Source organism: Dipteris shenzhenensis, chromosome 23 (assembly GCF_047967505.1).
Source record: "Dipteris shenzhenensis isolate YYH24624 ecotype China chromosome 23, Dip_SZ_1.0, whole genome shotgun sequence".
Taxonomy (NCBI): domain Eukaryota; kingdom Viridiplantae; phylum Streptophyta; class Polypodiopsida; order Gleicheniales; family Dipteridaceae; genus Dipteris; species Dipteris shenzhenensis.
The window spans coordinates 11134970-11155007 of record NC_141618.1 but is presented as its reverse complement, the minus strand read 5'-3'; the positions used below and the strand labels follow the sequence as shown (position 1 = coordinate 11155007).

Genomic DNA, 20038 nt, shown 5'->3' with positions numbered 1-20038 from the left:
AAAGCTCCTTTTCTGGAGCTCAGCCAAACTTGACTTGGCCTCCAGGGTGGTGGTGGTTAACCAGGTTCTTCTAGCCACAGCATGGTTTGTATGCTCTTGTTGGTGCCACTCTAGGGATTGTATCACTCAGCTTAAGAGGCCTGTACGAAACTTTTTATGGAGTGGTCTAGATGGCACAACTGATGTTACAGCTAGGGTGGCTTGGGAGACCTTGATTCTTCCTACAAGAGAAGGGGGTTTGAATATCATTGACCCAGATCTACAGTGCTCTGCAAGTTCATTGTGAGAGGGCTTATGCCAGGGCAAGAGCCTTGGAAGGATTTTTTTATCATATGCATACAGTCTTGCATGCCCACTTCAGGAGAGGATTGGACACACAGTACTAGATGGATTTTCACCACAGCCCACCTCAGGTTTCCCTCTTCTCCTCTTATGGTTGCTATCCTGAAAGCATGGGCCAGCTTCAGGAGTACTCGTCGCAGGATTCCCCCATCCACCCGTGAAGAGATTGAAAGGCAGCCTATCATGTGGAATGACAGGATTTTGGATGAGCTTGGCAAACCACTTGGAGCTTCTCCTTACATGCAGTGGCCAAGATGGGAGAGGGGCCCTGCATCTACAGTGAGAGCATGGAAAGCCTTCAGGAAGCTTTCTGCAGACCAATAGGCCCAGATGGTTCTTAATCTCAGAGGGAGTGCAAGGAGAGTCCAACAGATTGATGCAGCCTTGCCCTTGGATTGGGTGGACACAGATGACATGCCTATTACTTGCTCCACCTGGATGGGGGCATTTTCCAGATTGGGAGTTCCTTTACAAGTGATTGCTTTTCTTGACCCACATGAGGATGCCTTAGTATTTGATGTTTCTTCGGGGGGCAGGCTGTCCAGATCCATATACAATATCTTGTTGGAGGTACTGTTTCAGCCAGTCAGGATAGTGGGCTTTATGGAGCATGGCTCTCTTTCACAGTGGTACTTGGATCCTGACCCGCTTCTTCTCGCCCTTGGCTCATGGAGGCTGTGGCTCTATGGAGGTGTCCCAATTAATTTTGCAGTGGGACCCTGGGGAATGGGAATGGATAGATGAAGGGCACCGAGAGAAGGGCATCCCCTTCTTTTGTTACACGGTCAGTAATGCCAGGAAATTCTAGCTCAGCTGTAGGGGTTGGAGGCCCACCAGAGCTCATGATTGGGAGAACTTTCAGATTCCTACTGACTCGCAGAAATTTTTTTGGTAGAGACTCTGGAAATCCCACCGAAATAGAAAAATCACTCTCTTCTTTTGGCCTTCTGTTCATGGTGGGATAGCTGTAAACCATTGGAGGTCCAAGTTCGGAGCTGACCCTTCTTGCCCTCGCTGCCTTTCTGCTTTGGAGACAATACAGCACTGCCTTTCGGATTGCAGACAGGCGAGAATCATATGGAAGGGGATTGCAAGACTTTTCAGCACTTTTGTTCGCCTACCTTTCTATATGACCTGGGGATCAGTGGCTTGGCTTACTCTTTCATAGCCCTAGGTATTTTTTTAGAGGCTTGATTCCTCTTGGGCTCTTCACATCCGACGACACCTTGTGGAGTTGTGCTCTCTAGAGGATGTTCCGGCCACTCTTTTCAGGGCTGCTCACTCCTCGGTCGACTCTCCATGGGAGATCCTAGCTAGCATTGCAGCATGGCACATTTGGAGAGCCTGATGCACTGAGGCTTTGGAGGGTTCTCAGGTTCACCCTTCTCAGATCTTGGCCAGTACTTGGACAGATACGATACACACTCTGATGGCCATTTGGGCGACCATGCAGGGATCATCTCGAGCAGCCTCGTCTAGAAGAGTTACTTTTCTCAGAGATTGGAGAGACTCTCCCTTCTTTGCTGAGACTTCTACATGGTTGAGATGGCATTTTCAGCCTGAGCCTTGGTTTCTTTCTACCTCATTCCTCTGAGGTGTTTTTTATTACATGCTTAGCATGGTGTATTTCCGCACAAAGCTTGCTCTAGCGGGTTTCTTTCTTACTTAATAGAAGTCTCTTTTGTGGGAAAAAAAAAAAACATTGAAGGTCAAGGCATCCTTATCTGACTGTCATAGTGCTATGGCATGAATTGGAATACATGTCCTCATGAAAGCCCTCATCCAAGTGCAACAAGAAATAGGCCTGTCATCTGTGTCAAACCAATCCATGGGTATGGCTGCATCAATTTGCTGAATTGTCCCTGGACTTCCTCTAAGGTGACTTACCAATTGCACCGATCCTGTAGTAGATTTATGAAAGATTTTCAAGATCCCACAGAAGAGGCAGGGCCTCATCTAGACCACTGCATATAATGAAAAGTTTCGAGTGGTCTGCCATGCTCATCAAGTATGATATCATTCCACATGATGGGCTGTCTCTCAATGTCTTCCATAGAGGATGGGGGGATTCTTCGAAGAGTAATCCTGAAACTGGCCAAAACTTTCAGGATAGTAGTCATAAGAGGAGATGAGGGAGACCTCATATGAAGTAAAGATCCATCTAGTACTATCCATCCAATCTTCACCTGAAGAAGTGTACAAGACTGTATCCAGTTGACTGAAGAAAATTTTCCATGGCTATTTCCCAGGCATAAGTCCCCCTACCCAATCTTGCAAAGCAAGGCCCTACATTGCAAGTCTAGATCTATGATATTGAGACCCCCTTCCCTCGTGGGAAGGATTAAGGTCTCACAAGCCACCCTAGTTAAAGAATCTGTTGTACCATCTGGTCCACTCCATAGAAAATTCCTTATAGGCCTCTTAAGATGAGTGATACAATCTCTACACTGGCACCAACAAGAGCAAACAAACCATGCTATGGTCAATAGAATTTGTTTGACAACCACCACCCTAGAAGCAAGATCAGTTTGGCTTCCAAAAGAGGAGCTTTCTCCTAAGCCCATCCAAACCTGGACATTTGCTCCGAGGAAGGACAAGAAGTGCAGTCCTGAATTCCATACTAGTGAAAGATGCATCAAATAAGACTCACAAATCTAGTTTCACCAACATGTGAATACATTTCCATGTAGCATATCTGGCATCATCTCTAGCCATAGTGTCAAGATCTGCTGAGAGTAGGGAGCTATAAAAATTAGTATCTACACGCAAGATGGCATTAGGATCTCACTGTATAACCCCTTTTTTTCTTTTTTTTCAAAAAGAGACTTCTATTAAGTATTAAAGAAAGACCATCAGAGCAAGCTCCATACGGGATACATCATGCAATGCACGAAAAGCTCAAGAGCCAAAAAGAAAGGATTGAGGCTGATAGTGCCATCTCAATCCGGTAGAAACCTCCGAGAAAAAGGGAGAACCCCTCCAAACTCGAAGAAATATAGTCCTTCTAGAAGAGGCTGCCCGTGAGGGGCCCTGCATGCTAGCCCATATGGCTATCAAAGTATGAACCGTGTCAGTCCAAATACCCGTGAACACCTGTGATGGGTGTATCTGGGTGCCATCCAAGGCCTCAGTACATCTGGCTCTCCAAATGTGCCAAGAGGAAATGCTAGCCAAAATCTCCCAAGAGGTGTCCACTGAAACATGAGAAGCTCTGAAGGGAGTAAGTGGCACATCCTGCAGAGAGCAGGGCTCTATCACCTGCCGGCGGACCGAGAGTGCCCAAGAAGAAGCTCACCCTCATAAAACACCTGGGGCCCGGTAAGAGATAACCATGCGACCGAGCCCCAAGTCATGAAGAAAGGGGAATTGCTGAGTATCCGAGCAACCCCTTTCCAAACAGTCCTTGCCTGCTGACTGCAGTCCCAAAGGCAATGTCGCACTGACTCCTCTGCAGAATGACATCGAGGACAAGTGGGATCAGCCCTTTGAGTCAACCACCTGTGAAACTCTCTCTCTACTATGTCTCAGCATGTACTCCTCAGATGTAGAGAATACGCACACATCAGAGAAGGCTATGGGGAAAGCAGAAACTGAAATACAAGTTCCTCCCCTAGTGCCCAAAGCAAGCGACTAAAAAGTGTGACCAGAAAATAGTTTGTTGAATTCGCACAATGTCTGGCATCCATGTTGTGTTCCTAAATAAAAGGAATGTCAATAGAATCCACAGTGAAACCTAAATGGAGCTGATTTACGAATCAGCTGCCCTACATGGATGATATTCTGGATAGAATTGCAGGCCATCAAATGTATAGCCTTTGCGATGGATATTCAAGGTACTTCTAGATGGAAATAGCTCCAAAAGATCAGGTTAAGACAACTTTTATTACTCCTTGGGGATGTTTCAGCTACAGGAAGATGCCTTTTGGTTTGAAAAATGCCCCTTCTCACCTCCTGGAGAACACCGATGAAGTACTTGCTCTGTTTCTTGACAGGTTCTATAAAGATTTTATTGATGATATTTGTGTATATAGTGATCACCAAAAAACACACAGCAGTCACATACTTTTCTTCAGAAGGTAAAATACTTGTCAAGGTTTATTTGTATGCTTTATATTCTTTATCCACTTCAGCAAGCTGTGAAAAGTGTGCCTTTGCATTGGACTTGAGGAAGTCTTTGAGTCTGTGAAAGGAATACTTGGAAATGTGACTTGTGTGAAGGCACCGGATGAAGGTGCATGGTGGAGAGGGAGAGGGAGAGAGAGGGTAGGCTAGGGAGAGAGATAATGATACTCAAAGAGAGACATAATGAAATGGAAATGAAATAGCAAGAGCAAGGAACAAAATGAAAGTACTCACATGTAGACCAAAGAGCTTGTAGGCTTGATACTTGATTGATGTGAAGTACAGCTCTATATAGAGCACACACTTTTTTTTAATAGTGAAATTTTATATTTCTGTGTGGGAAACCTCAAAAAGAGGTAAAAACCCACCAAATAAGTATAAGAAAAAAATTTACGAGTAAAGCCTTAGAGCAAAAGTCATGAGGCAGCCAAGTAAAAAGTTACATATCAAGCTGGAGGAGGATTAAACACAACCTCCTCCAGCTTCAAATTATTGCTCTGTAAAAACTGATGCAGTGATGAAACTACACCATTAATAAAAACCAGTTGTTTTTTGCCCTTGTGATTCTTCTTGATATAGTCTGGTACCCGAAATTTCTAAATCACAGGGTCAAAAACTTGTTGTAACATGGGATGAAAAGATTCCAGTAAAAAAGGCACTTCTACATCCCGAACAGAAGAAGACTCTGGCACAAGCATCAGAGGCAAAGGAGCTAGATCAACATCTATATCCTCCGACGAAAGAGCTGCATCTGATAAAGCAGGACTCGGCATTTCAGCTTCACTTCGAGGATCAACCTGAGAAAGAGCATGTGCAGCATCCTGTATGATCCCCTCTGCAAGGGACACATCCATATCTAGAGGAGGCTAATGATGCTCAACGGGAGTCAGATCCTGAACTTCTTTAGCAAGAGAAAGATTAACCTGTGATTTTTCTACCTTCCTCCAGTAATGCTTTGGAGCAGTAAAAGAAGGCTTATCTAGTAAAGCCTTAGCACAGAAACCGGAGGAGAAGGAAGAGTAAACTTTACTGTTGAAGAAGGAGAAGTGGTCATGGAAGCACGTGCAAAATGACCAACCTGCGGGCACTGATAACATGCTGTAGGAAAAGAGGCAAAATGCAGCCTGCATCGGATGAGCAAATCTCGAATCAAGATCCAGAGTAGAGGGCACGGGCTGCATCATATCCCATAAAATACAAAGGCGAACATCCCGAGTAGCCTACAAAAACTCCTGTCTCGGGACATGTAGAGGCCTCCCGAAAAAAGCTGCAAGAGTAGGAAGATGCTGAAGAAGAGGTAAAGGCAACGCTTTGAGGAGGGTAATCCAGACCGGACAGTGAGCCAGAAGAGAGGCAGACGGATCAAATAGTGGATCCCAGGGCATCACATAAGCAAAGAAACCAGCCCCATGAATACCAACACGACTGACAAATCGCTCCACCACATCAGTCCAAGAGTAGTGGGCATAATAAAAACCTTTGCCCAGAAAGACAAAGGAGAAAAGGCAATCTTGACCCACTGCAACTTCAGCCCAACAACGAAGTTGAGCTGCAGATAAAAGCTTGCCCATAAAGTAGAGACAGAACCCAAACTGCTGAGCTTGTTAAAGAGCGGAAACCAAAAGGGCAGAGTCCAAAGAAAAAACAAGCTGTGAACCCGATGAAGGAACATCTGTGATAGATGCAAAACACATCTGGCGAAGAAGGTCCAGTTGAAGGGAAGACGAAGGACCATCTGCGATATCCAACTTTGCCGATTTAACCAAGGTGGAAGGAGGCAAACCACCACGCTTCCGTCGAAAGAAGACACGTGCAGGAGGAGCAGAGGCAGAAGGGGGGACTGAAGCAGAGAAAACGAAAGAGCCATCTGTCAGAGCAGCAGGAAGAGGGGAGGAAGAGACATCAGGAAAAGGCTGTACAAGACCCAATGTGAGAAGAGCAAAATGCTGCAGAGACAGAAGGGAAGACAAATTTGGTACAGAATCTAGCTGTACGGACATGGGAGGATGTACAGAAGAAGGAAAAAGAACGGGTAAAGGAACCTGTACGGAGGGGGGAGCTTGTACAGATGACCGTACAGCAGGTACGGTCTGCATAGGGGCAAAGGAAGGGGCAAGTGCACAAGGAAGATGTACAGGGGCTGACAAATGGGGTACGTATGCAGGCGCAGCAGCAGCAGTAGCAGGTTGCGGGCAAGGTACAGGGACGGGTGAGGGAGGGGCTGAGCTCGCCATCACACTCACCCACACACACATCCGCACACACACATATGAGTACCAATGCATATGGGATAACTCCCAATGTGACACGTGGCGGCATCCATAGGACACACTAGACTAAAACTCACACTAGGACTCACTCGAAGAAACCAAAACTGACTCAATTTGACTCCATTTCTTAACAACCCCCCATGGAGGAAAGGTGAGTGACTACTGGAATGGAACGAAGAATACAACATGACAATGATGGTCATCGAACTGGGCAATGACGGTCTAGAACTAGACATGGCTCCCATGCTAGCTGAGCCATGCTAGGTGACAAGATTAAGGCTCTTGTAACATTGGCATCACCAAAAAACACACAGCAGTCACATACTTTTCTTCAGAAGGTAAAATACTTGTCAAGGTTTATTTGTATGCTTTATATTCTTTATCCACTTCAGCAAGCTATGAAAAGTGTGCCTTTGCATTGGACTTGAGGAAGTCTTTGAGTCTGTGAAAGGAATACTTGGAAATGTGACTTGTGTGAAGGCACCGGATGCATGGTGGAGAGGGAGAGAGAGAGAGAGAGGGTAGGCTAGGGAGAGAGATAACGATACTCAAAGAGAGACACAATAAAATGGAAATGAAATAGCAAAAGCAAGGAACAAAATGAAAGTACTCACATGTAGACCAAAGAGCTTGTAGGCTTGATACTTGATTGATGTGACAAGAGAAAAGTACAGCTCTTATATAGAGCACAGACACACACACATATGAGTACCAATGCATATGGGATGACTCCCAATGTGACACGTGGCATCCATAGGACACACTAGACTAAAACTCACACTAGGACTTACTCGAACAAACCAAAACTGACTCAATTTGACTCCATTTCCTAACAACCTGTTGCAGATATTCAAGTTCAAGCATTCAAATTCAAACCAAGCTGACCAGGTGACAAGCATGTCACGGAGCTGTCCAAATGACAACCATGTCACCGGTCTGACTAGGTGACAACTATGTCAGGGAGCTGTCTAGATGACAACCATGTCACCGGGTGACAACTATGTCAGACAGTTGACCAGGGTCACAACTATGTCAGACCGCTGATCAGATGACAACCATGTCAATGAGCTGACCAGGTTGACAACTATGACAGACGGCTACCAGATGACAACCATGTCAGTGAGATGGCCAGATGACAACCATGTCGCTAGAGTACGCAAGTGACCGCAATGTCACCATGTCAACCAGCAGGTGACAACTATGTCAACTAGAGATAGAAATAACTGTGGTCACTTGCGTACTCCGGCGAGATCTCTCGTGAGCCAACCTGTCAGAACTATGTCAATGGTGCTGCAATGGTGGTGCAGGGGCAGCCAGCCCAAGAGCTCACATGGAGAAGATAAATGCACACCAGCAGTCAGTCAATCAAAGGGATAAGCGGTGCATAGGGAGGTGCACAGAGAGGTGCACATGGGGTAATCATATCACCAATTGGGAGGAGGTTGGCAAGTCAGAAGTGGTTGAAGCCATGAAGAATCCTAGGGGTGGAATGGCTAAGGGACCGAGAGCCACCACCAATGGGAGGGAGGAAATGAGATTTTCAGCGCGAGAGAGGGGACCCTCCACAAGAGCGGAGGGGATGAAGGGGATGGGGAAAGGAGGGAGATGGCATTCTTGTAAGGGGAATAGGAGAGTGAGAGGGAGGTTATGGGTGAGCTCTCCTAGTGTAACGTTGTGGTGTACTGCTGATGTACTTTTCTTCTTCTCTGAATACTATGTTTCTCCCCCTCTCTTTTCACAACTGTAGCTTCCCTTCATCCCGTGTATTTCCCTCCTCATCCCCCTTCACTTGGTATAACAGTCCTTGTGTTATGTGGCTTGAGTTCTCTTATTTTCATGCTGAGGGATGGCTCTTGTAACTTCGTTTCGCTAGGCCTTGCATCACTCTTGCACCTCTTGCACTCGCTCGCACCTTCGGCGACACCATTGTTTTCATGTGTTCCATTGTTGACAACATTGTTCTGCATGCACCCTCGGTGACACCAGTGACCCTCACTTACTTGCTCCTCACACCAGTGGCCCTAGGCCTCCGGTAACACTTCCGGAAGTGTTAGGAACCCCCCCCCTCAGACAGTTTATGGCAATCACGGTGGGACACTGCTGGTGTTGAGTAGCACAAGTGAAGTGGTGCTCTAGGGTCCTAGAGAGAGGTCTTATGCCGAGTAGTTCTGAAACATTTGAAGGAGCTAGTGAGAGGACTAGGAGGTACTTGAGGAGAGTGGAGAAAAGACTTCCGGCAAACCAAACTCGGTACAAGAAGCATTAGGTGCGACGGAAGTTCGTGAAGTCCTCAACGTGAGCACAAAGTGAGCCCATTAGAGCAGTAGCCAAAGCAAGTAACTTCATCGACACTCTCATTGACTTGGATCAACGGGAACCCCGGTGGTCAGCTCCGGACTATGGAGAAGAAGAAGTGCAAAGCGGAGAACAAGTGAAAGAAGAGGGTACGAAGGACGAGGGCTCCTCAGGGACTGATAAATGTCAAGGCAGCCCCGCTCCTCATCTTGCAACGATGTCTTCATCAACCACCTCTTCTGTCGGAGTGGTGACTCCTAGACAAGCTGCTACCTCATCTGTTATGCATAGCTCCGGGCTCCTAGCTAATCCTTCTTCCACATCTATCCCACTCGGGGGTACTTTTGCTTCGGCCATGCCTTTACCTGCCATGATGGTTTCATCTCCCTTTCCATCCACATCAGTGCTGCCTTTTCCACCACCCCCTTCCTTCCCTACTGCCTACTCATCCATGACTTCAACTCTGTCTCTCTCTTTCCCAAATGCTCTCCCATCCTCTTTAACCCCCATGTCTTCTATGTTCTCACCCTTTCCCTCTGCAACACCGAGACCCTTTGCATATGCAGTACCATCTGTGTACACTTCCTCTATGGCTACGTCAGTGTTGACTTCCCCATTGTGGTCCTCCACAGGAGGTGTTGTCAGTATGGTCTCCTCCTCTGGAACACCCACATTCATTACCGCTCCATGGGGACTCCCTCCAACACTTGCATCTGCTTCAGCCTCTCGGGTGGGGATGGCCGTTCTCAATCCTGCAAACAGAGTTAGACTTCTCGATCTACTCAACAAGGTCCACGTGAAGACTCAAAAGTTCAAAGGCCACCTCCACGAGGATGCGGAAGCTCATGTGAGGAAATTCCTTACAGCATGTAGAGCTAAAGCTGTGGAGAATGAAGCGTTCCTTCACATATTTTCCTCGTCATTGGAGGATGCCGCGGATGTGTGGTACAGTCAATTTCCCCCTGACCACTTCCAAACGTGGACAATTGACATAGATACACAACAAATCTACTAAAATGCTACAACAAAATTGACAATCAAGATAGAGGACACGATGTAACATGGATGCACGGGATACAATTGTATAAACAATACAAACAAGTTAATCCCACATTTCAAATCATAAAATATCATAGTCAAAATTTCCAATAATTGTCCAAATTGTTTGCCAGTATGGCAGCATAAGAGCTACAATGTGAAATGGAAAGGCAAATGATTCCATTACATCAAACAAGTTTTCAAGAAGAAGAGATAGAGATTCAAAGGATCAAACAAATCTTGCTAGTGTAGATGTAGAAACTTCTTATTCACAATAATTTAGAACAAAGTAGGAATGAGACAATATAGGCTAGAGTGACCATACAATAAAAACCTCTGCATCGACAGCCCCACCTTCCTTCACCTGGTTATTTGGTGCATCACGAAGCAGCTTCTGCCAGGCAGGTTCATGCCACAATCACGTCCTAAGTACAAGCCTCGCCTATCGAAGGATACTCCCTTCTATGCCACGATGAGCTCCAAGGCTCCTTCGGATCCCACCCTCGGGTCTTCTCCTCTTCCTACTTCTCCCCTTCCCACGCAGGATTCCTAGGGCACGGCTTGTAGGAACTCCCCTGAAGACATTCCACATCTGAAACGCCCTCGACCAGACATCACAGTGATTTCGGATGAGGATCGTGCCCATCCCTCACAGCGGGCTTCACCCACCTCCTCTCACAGTGCTTCAGCATCTAGTTCTGATCATGGTGGTTTGGACCACTCTCCTCCAGCAGGATCTCAGGCCCTCAACCCCACCTCCCCTTCTCGCCCCATATCAACTCATTCTAGGGTGAAGGTGGTATACAAACTTCTGCTCGATCCCAATCTCTCGCTCTCATCTGTCTTGTCCACCTCGGAGATTGAGGCATTATCCTCACAGAGTCTGGCAAAGTGGTTTTTCCCTTGGTGGATGGGAAGATGTGCATGACTTTCATCCGGTCTTATGACACGGATAGCGACACCTTTGAGTTCCTCGGTTCATGACACACTCTTACACCAGCTGTAGTGTCTGCTTACCTGCAGCTTCCCACCCTCCCAGTCCAGCCAGCTTTTGGGGAGTCACAGTTGCTTCTTTCCTTCCTTGCACAGTGCAAATCTCAATGGAGGGGACACGAGTGTCGTAAAGCAATAGATGCTACAAGCAAGGAAGCAGTCATCACCCGTTACTTCTTTTCGTGCATATATTCTGCACCAGGGCATTTTTTCATTACGAAGGGTATTCGGCCAGCCCTCAATGCCCTCTTCATCACTCAACCGTACAACTTTGCTGCATTCTTCTGCTCCTCCTTTCGAAGTACAGTCGGCAAGCGTCAAGGTACACACACTTGCACATGTGGGCCCCATCTCACGTACTTTTTGCATCAGTGGAGTGCAGCGTGCCCTTCCCCTCTGACACGGCCTCTCCGTTCACCTTCGACCTCTGCATCTTTGACAACTATTGCCACTCCCACTCCCTCATCATCCTCACTTATTGTTCCTTCCACCTCTTCGGTTTCCCCCACTATTCCATCTTACTTCCCTACTCTCCCTCCTACCATTACCCCTCCCCCTCCCTCCCGTCCTCCATCCCCTCCTCACCATCTCTCCCCTTCGATAGCCCCCACTTCTTCCACTACTGGGGTGTCTCAGCAGCAGGTGGTCGATGCCCCAGATACTCCTACAGTGGAATTAGGGAGCCAGGTGCTACCAGTACTTTCCGTGGGCATAGGATCAGGAACCGAGGCGATGCGCATTCCTTCACCTGTATGTACAGTTAGTTATCCCATCATCGCCACCTCCATCCATGATGATTCTGCAGCTCCCATGGCCTGCATCCATGATGATTCTACAGCTCCCATGGCCTCCACGGACCAGTTCCTTCCGCTTTCCATACCATACTTTAGTTCTATGGAGGTACCCTCTTTGTACAGGACACCATTATCTCAGGAATCTGGGGGTTTCGATCTCTCGTTGGCATTGGGCCTTCGCTCTCCTCTCAGTAGGGTGATTGCTCCCTCATCAGGACATCCGGCTCCTTCTCTCCCCCCTCGGTGACATCAGCCCGGTCCCCCATCAGGACAGTAGGTTCCCTCTCTCTCCGGACAGCCAGTTCCCTCTCTTCACTTCCTTAGGACAGCAGGTTTCCTCTTTCTCAGGATAGCAGGCTCCCTCTTTCATTGTCAAGTCCTTAGCTCCAATAGTTCTTCCTCCTCGACGACATCATATGGGACCACCTAACACAACTCCACCTCGAGTAGGTCCACGTGTTTTTGCGGCCACTTCCTTGCCCCTTGAAGCTGACTATGCTCCTCTCAAAGCAAATGACATGTTGGACCACTATATTGCAGCATCCTCGAAACATTCATTCTCTATTGATGCACAGTGGGAGGCACAGAATCAAGATTACGACAAAATCCTTCGTGAGCTCAAGCGCACACGCTCTCCCGTGGATGTGGAGGAAGAGGATGTTGACCAGGTTGTGACCATTCCGTTGCGCAATGCCTTGTCTACTGGCGCCCTCAGATCTACAGCTCCTACATGCGTGCTTAGTTTGGATGCCCTCGCCACGGTGGAGGATTTGGACAAGTTGGAAGATCGCGCCATGGCAAGAGTTTTTGAGGAATTTGGTGGGATCCTAGAAAAAGCAGACAGGTTGAGGTATGGGGACCGCTATGCTTGGGCGAAGCGCTCCATCCACATGGCACAGAGGATCCTCGACGACACATTCAATCACTTTGGCGCAGCGCTTCTCAATTCCACGGGGCATACACAGCGTATGAGAGCCTCATGCGCACACAGTAGCGGGGATGGGAGTCACAACTTGCAACAAAGGAGGCTCTTTGGCACAAAGACAGAGATGAGTTCAAGGTCAACACCGCATGGAGCAGGAGGATTGGGAAAATGAGAGACAGACACTCACATCTCAGCCTACAGCTTTGCAAGAAGAGCATGCTAGGCTCCAGGAGTGCCATACATCGGAGCACGCGACCGCTGAAAGTCAGATCAGCGAGGTCAAAACACAGCTTGCAGACATGACAGCCTACAATGCCTCCCTTGAGACATCACATCAATCCCTGCAGCAAAACCTTTCCTCTCTGCAAGATGAGGTTGCCCTTTCCAATCGCGCCATGATCATTACAGGTCAGCCTATCATCGGTACAAGGTGAAGTATGAGAACTTAAGGAATATCATGGACACCATTGAGGAGGAAAGTAGGACGATACACGATCAAGAGGATCGGCAGCTCCTTGAGGCTCCCTTAGTGTGCAGCTTGACCTTCCTTTTGGAGCGCTCCCACTTTTGTATCTAGCAGTTTTTGGTTTACTGTTTCCTTGGATCGAGCTCTCACTTTTGGTTCCTTGGATCGAGCTCTCACTTTGGTACATAGCATTTTTGGTCTACCGCTCTCATGATCCAACAAGCTGCTGCTCCTGGACATGTCTTTCTTCTTCGGAGATGTATGGTCTTTTTCTCGGTGATGTACATGGACCTTACTACTACATGGCATGATTAGCATGATGTCATCTTTTGATCTTGAGTGGTTTTTATCTACTGTAAGACCATGATTTACTCTGCATTCTCTTTTATTTCAGCTAATGTTTCCTCTATCAGGCCGTGAAACATTGTTTTATTCTGTTTGGTGCTATAGGGCCACGAGCTCTTGTAATTTTTTTATATTTTTATATTTTTTTAAATTCACAACATTGTACCCTCCTTCACAAGCTTGGCCTCTGCATAATCCATTCACCCCCATTCACCGGGACGGTGAATGATAGTGGCGGGGGAAACTGTTGCAGACATTCAAGTTCAAGCATTCAAATTCAAGCCGACTAGGTGACAACTATGTCACGGAGCTGTCTAGATGACAACCATGTCACCGGTCCAACCAAGTGACAACTATGTCAGGGAGATGTCCAGATGACAACCATGTCATCGAGTGACAACTATGTCAGACAGTTGACTAGGGTGACAACTATGTCAGACAGGTGATCAAATGACAACCATGTTAACGAGCTAACTAGGGTGACAACTATGACAGATGGCTACCAGATGACAACCATGTCAGCGAGTTGGCTAGATGACAACTGTGTCGGTGAGCGAACAAGGTGACCGCAATGTCACCATGACAACTATGTCAACTAGAGATAGAAATAACCGTGGTCACTTGCGTACTCTGACGAGATCTCTTGTGAGCCCACTTGTCAAAACTATGTCAATGGTGGTGCAATGGTGGTGCAGGGGCAGCCAGCCCAAGAGCTCACATGGAGAAGATAAATGCACACCAGCAGTCAGAGGGCTAAGCAGTGCATAGGGAGGTGCACATGGGGTATCAGAGAGGTGCATAGAGAGGTGCACATGGGGTAGTCATATCACCAATTGGGAGGAGGCTGGCAAGTCAGAAGTGGTTGAAGCCATGAAGAATCCTAGGGGTGGAATGGCTAAGGGACCAAGAGCCACCACCAATGGGAGGGAGGAAATGAGATTTTCAGCGAGAGAGAGGGACCCTCCACGAGAGCGGAGGGGATGAAGGGGATGGGGAAAGGAGGGAGATGGCATTCTATGATTGTAAGGGGAATAGGAGAGTGAGAGGGAGGTTTTGGGTGAGCTCTCCTAGTGTAACGTTGTGGTGTACTACTGATGTATTTTTCTTCTACTCTGAATACTATGTTTCTCCCCCTCTCTGTTCACAACTGTAGCTTCCCTTCATCCCGTGTATTTCCCTCCTCATCCCCCTTCACTTGGTATAACGGTCCTTGTGTTATGTGGCTTGAGTTCTCTTGTGTTCATGTTGAGGGATGGCTCTTGTAACTTCGTTTCGCTAGGCCTTGAGTCACTCTTGCAGCTCTTGCACTCGCTCGCATCTTCAGCGACACCATTTTTTTCATGTGTTCCATGGTTGACAACATTTTTCTGCATGCACCCTCGGTGACACCAGTGGCCCTCGCTTACTTGCTCCTCACACCAGTGGCCCTAGGCCTCCGGTAACACTTCCGGAAGTGTTAGGAACCCCCCCCTCAGATACAACCCCCCATGGAGGAAGGTGAGTGACTATTGGAATGGAACCAAGAACAGAACATGACAATGACGGTCATTGAACTGGGCAATGATGGTCTAGAACTAGACATGGCTCCCATGCTAGCTTAGAGGCTAGTGAGCATGGTATAGACTCAGAGGGTCATCATTAATGGATGCTTGACCAACTCAGAGGTCTAGGAGACTAATGCACCAACATCCTAGAACTCACATGCCAGATTTGATAAATAGACCTATCAAAGCCAATACATGGCTCCCACAATACATCCCCCTCCAAGGACTAATGAGGGACATGGAGCCACACATGACAAATATAAAATCAATACATCATTTTAAGAGGACTATCCAAGGCTGAGAACCTTTATTGACACCTCAAACTTTCATTTTAGAGGAACTACTCAAGGTAGAGAATCTTTATTGACCCCAATCATAGAAAATAAAAATATATTTGATTCATTTTATGCATAGCAAGGGCAAAGAACCTGTAAATGATCCCAAGTAGTTGTTGCACATCAGAGTGCACATCTATGTCACTGAAGAATATGGCGAGAATGCCCCAAATGACATGTCGATGTCGGCAATGGGAGCAGCTACAAGGAGCAATCACATGATGACTCTCAAAATGTCGTGATGTGAGTCACCAGAGCCTCAAACTTGAGTAATTATGCCCAAAGGAGGCAAAACACCCAAATGAATGTACCAAATAGTAATGAAATTACATCAATTTTAGAAAATCCCAAAAAAATTACATGTCAAAGGCTCCAATTATGCCAAAGTCAGAAAAACCCTAAATTCTCGAAATTGGGGTTTCTCTAAAAATTTAGGGCTTTTCAAAATTTGTTGCAGGAAAGTGTCCTAGCAACACTCAGGAGCCCTTTGATCATGAAAGTCCCAAAAAATAATGAGTATCCAACCTGAAATTTCAAAACTCGACTATTAGGTCAAAAAACACAGTTTTGATTGTTTTTCTAAGATTTCACTACTGGATTTGTTGTTTAGAGTGTCGTCCAGCAACAATAGAGGTGGGCGACTATAGGTGGCAGCTGAAAAATGACCTCAACCAAACCCTAAATTGTCCAAAACAGTGTGGCGGCTATGGTAGAGAGGCCACAAACTTGTTGAGAAAGGGGTCTAGAGTGAAGTTTTTGCGATGAAGAGCTCCAAGACCAACAGCTTCACCAATGGCAGCAACTCCAAGCTTGAATTTGTGGAAGAAGAGCAGCTCATAGAGAGGCTAAGGGTGAGAAGAGAACAAGATGGGGAGAAAGGAGTGGAAGGGAGCTTAATCATGGAGGAGAGGATGGCTTCCATTCGCGGCCTTCCCTCATCCTCTAGATTGAGCATGGAGAAGGGAAGGTAGGAAAGGAGGCTCTGATACCACATGAAGGTGCATGGTGGAGAGGGAGATAGAGAGAGAGAAAGAGGGTAGGCTAGGGAGAGAGATAATGATACTAAAAGAGAGACATAATGAAATGGAAATCAAATAGCAAGAGCAATGAACAAAATAGAAGTACTCATATGTAGACCAAAGAGCTTGTAGGCTTGATACTTTATTGATGTGACAAGTGACAAGTACAGCTCTTATAGAGCACACACACACACATTTGAGTATCAATGCATATGAGATAACTCCCAATGTGACACGTGGCATCCATAGGACACACTAGACTAAAACTCACACTAGGACTCAAACAAACAAACCAAAATTGACTCAACTTGACTCCATTTCCTAACATCGGACTTTACAAAGCCATCTATGTAAATCCTTCAGTTGGGAGTGATGCATTAGGAGCAATATTGTTACAACAAGGTGAGCAATCTAGATACATGAGACTGGTATATTTTGCAAGCAGAGTAAAGAATGAGGCTGAGAAGAAGTATTCTGATATAGGTTATCCTCATAATTTATTGCCTCAATTGTTGAATAATATGGCACTTTCTCGTAGTATGATCATGTGGATAACAGAATTGCAAGAGTACTCTTTCTCTTTCTTGGTTAAAGATACTCGTGCAACGCTTGCAGATTTGCTTACATATAAAGAGAAGCCAATCTCAGTTAAAGAAGTTGATGAGAAGAAGGAGAAAATGCAGGAGCAGATTTTGGAGGACAATTTTGTACTCTTTTTTTATGGCTCTTTTAAGAAAATCTTAAACAAAGCTACTGGGGGTTTTGTGATTTATGATCCTCAAGGTGAAATGGTGCTTCAAATAGGTTTGGAGTTGAATGTGGGCAGTAACAATGAAGCTGAATATTCAGCTCTGTTTGAAGGTTTGCAGAATTGCATGAAGATGGGAATAAAAAGACTTATAATTAGGGGAGATTCTCTGCTGGTTGTGAAATAGATATTGGGGATTTGGAAGACTAAGCATTAGCACTTAAAGAATTGGGTTGTAGCTGTAAAAAAACTATTAAAGTACGCTGATAAATGGATACTCCAGTATGTAGATAGAAGTAAGAATCAAGAGCTCATGATGCTGCTTGTAGCAAAAAGGAAGTATAGGTTTGTGCAGTCAAGATTCAAGATCCTTCATATAAAGGAGAGAGTCTCTACCAAAGGAGGAAAGTTTCCTTTTGACAGGTAGAGTTTCAGAAGAAGTCCCGAAAGGAAAGAGGCATAGATTTGTGAAGGCATGTGAGCCTTATTGTCTCATTGGTGATGTACTTTATATGAAGGGATCTGATCTAGTGCTCAGGAGAGTTCCATGGCAAGAGGAGGTAATTCACATTTTGAAGTCCAATCATGAAGGGATATGTGGAGGGCACTTTGCTCTTAAGACCATGCTCAGGAAGATCTTAATGGAAGGGTATGTGTGGCCTTCACTCCAGAGAGATATCCAACATTGGTGTAGATCATGTCTACAATGTCAACAAATGGGAAAAAGGGTGTTGCTTCCTGAATTGAGAAATGTAATCATTGCTTATAATATTTTTGAGAAATGGGGAATAGATGTAATTGGTCCACTACCAGTGACAGTAAGGAGGAAATGTTATCTCCTTACAGTAGAAGATTATCTTTCAAGATGGGCAGAGGCACGAGCAGTCCGTGCAGTGAATGCTAAAGAAGTTTGCAAGTTTGTACATGAAGATATCTGCTGTAGATTTGGAGTACCCTTGGAGTTGGTAAGTGATAAGGGACCAGGGTTCAGAAGTGAGTTAGTTGATTTGTTGTGTTACAGATAGTTTTTTCTACTTAATGCAAGCTTGTGGGTAGGCACTTAGGTTTTTCACATAGCCAAATAGTGATTGTCTTGAGTTTTGTGAGCACCTCTTATCAAGAGACTCTATGCTTTGATGTAAACATTCTCTTTGAGCTTATGAATGAATTTTGCATGGCTTTAGGTGGGAGATGATGAGATGCAATGTGGATGTGCCAGGCACTCCAGAGCACATGGCATCCAATGTGTCACGGTGTTGATTGTGGATGACATATGTCCATCATAGTAGTCCTTTGCCAAGTGTTCATATTGTCATGAGTGGTGTTCTGTATTGTGGGGAAGAGGTTGGGAGAGTGGTACATCAATATGGTGATGTGGCTGCAAATCAGGATGACACGCATTTTGCATGCGAGATGGCTACGTGATTCTCCTGCTTCTAGATTGTGGAGTTGGTGATGGTACATGGTGATAGGATTGAAGGAGAGTTCCAGATTTTGGATTGAAGAGGAAAGAGAGCAATTTCTGGATCATTCTAGGGAGACACGCAAGAGAGATCGTTCCAGACAAGAACCGTGGAAGAGGAGCAATCGAGGGGTGTGTTTGTGAGGTGTAGGCTATACGTATGCAGGAGCTCCAGGGCTGAAGATAGAGGGAGCTGTTTTGGTTTGAAAAAAGCTATGTGTGCTAGCTGGCCTTTTGACGAGCTGCTGCATTGAAGGCAGGTGGGTGTAGGCACTGGCTTTTGGAGGCTTAGATGACGGTGTTGAGGGTGCTGGAGTACGGTCCTGATTGAAGAGCCAGGCTACTTGCTTGGTGTCGCAACTAGTTACAGGAGCAGCTTTTGATCACGTGTGGTTCCTGTTCCTTGATGCAAGCAACTTGCAGGGCTCGTGCAAGCACAAGTTAAGGCTCCCTTGTTGGTCGAGAAATCTGATAGAGGGCCTTGTTTCCCAATGGTCTACGCTCATTGGCCATGAGCAGCTCGAAGAAGATCCGGTTTCAGGAATGGTTGTGATCTAATGTATGGGCAGACCACTATTGTTTGTACGGACTCTTATCAGCATGATGGTAGTGGAGAAGATGTATTTTGCTCAAGAATGAGCTTCGTTTGTTGCTTCAGAAAGGTTATGCGTTCGCATGCGCTTCTCAAACATGGCTCCTGGCTGTGAATTGTTTTTTTAAAAGAGCTATTACAGGTAGGGAGATACACGGTTGTTGCTGTCAGACAGATGCAGTTGTGGTTTGTCTTTTCTCCTTTGAAATACTATCATCTACTTTTTTGGGCACGTCAAAAGTTTAGTGGGCATTTGAGGATTGGTAAGGGAGTTGAGTGTTCTTGAAATTGCTTCTATTGAACCTTGTGTGAGATTACCTTGAGTCCTCGTGCTCTGGATACCTGCACATATGCTCTATTTCTTGAGCTCCAGCTTGAACAGAAAGGAAGGCTCCACAAGCAGCACGGGAGCTGCCAGGGCATACTTTTTCAATCGAAAACAGCTGCTGAAGCTGCACCAGCAGTTCCAGAGCTGACACGTGGCTGAAAAGAGGCCTTTGGAACAGTACTGCTAGAAGGATGCCGTGAACCAGAGGGGGGCTGCTAGGAAGCTCCAAGAAGAGCTTAAACGCTGCCAAGGCTCCAATGCTGTAAATAACCCAGGCGACCAGCAAAAAACAGGCTACAGGAGGGCAGAAAGAGCAAAAGGTGGTGGGAAAAAGGGGCAGAAACGGAGTGAGAGGAGGCACATGAGGAGGCGGGAGGGGGGGGGCAGAAGGGCAGAAGCAGGGTGAAAGAAGGAAAGAAG

At 46.2% G+C, this 20038-nt stretch overlaps 1 protein-coding gene across 1 annotated transcript in view; it reads left to right on the top strand.

Moving 5' to 3' along the window:
* LOC147886979 (uncharacterized) overlaps positions 1-20038 on the top strand; it is an 874612-nt gene that overhangs the window by 660645 nt on the left and 193929 nt on the right. The gene's annotated exons all lie outside the window — the stretch shown is intronic.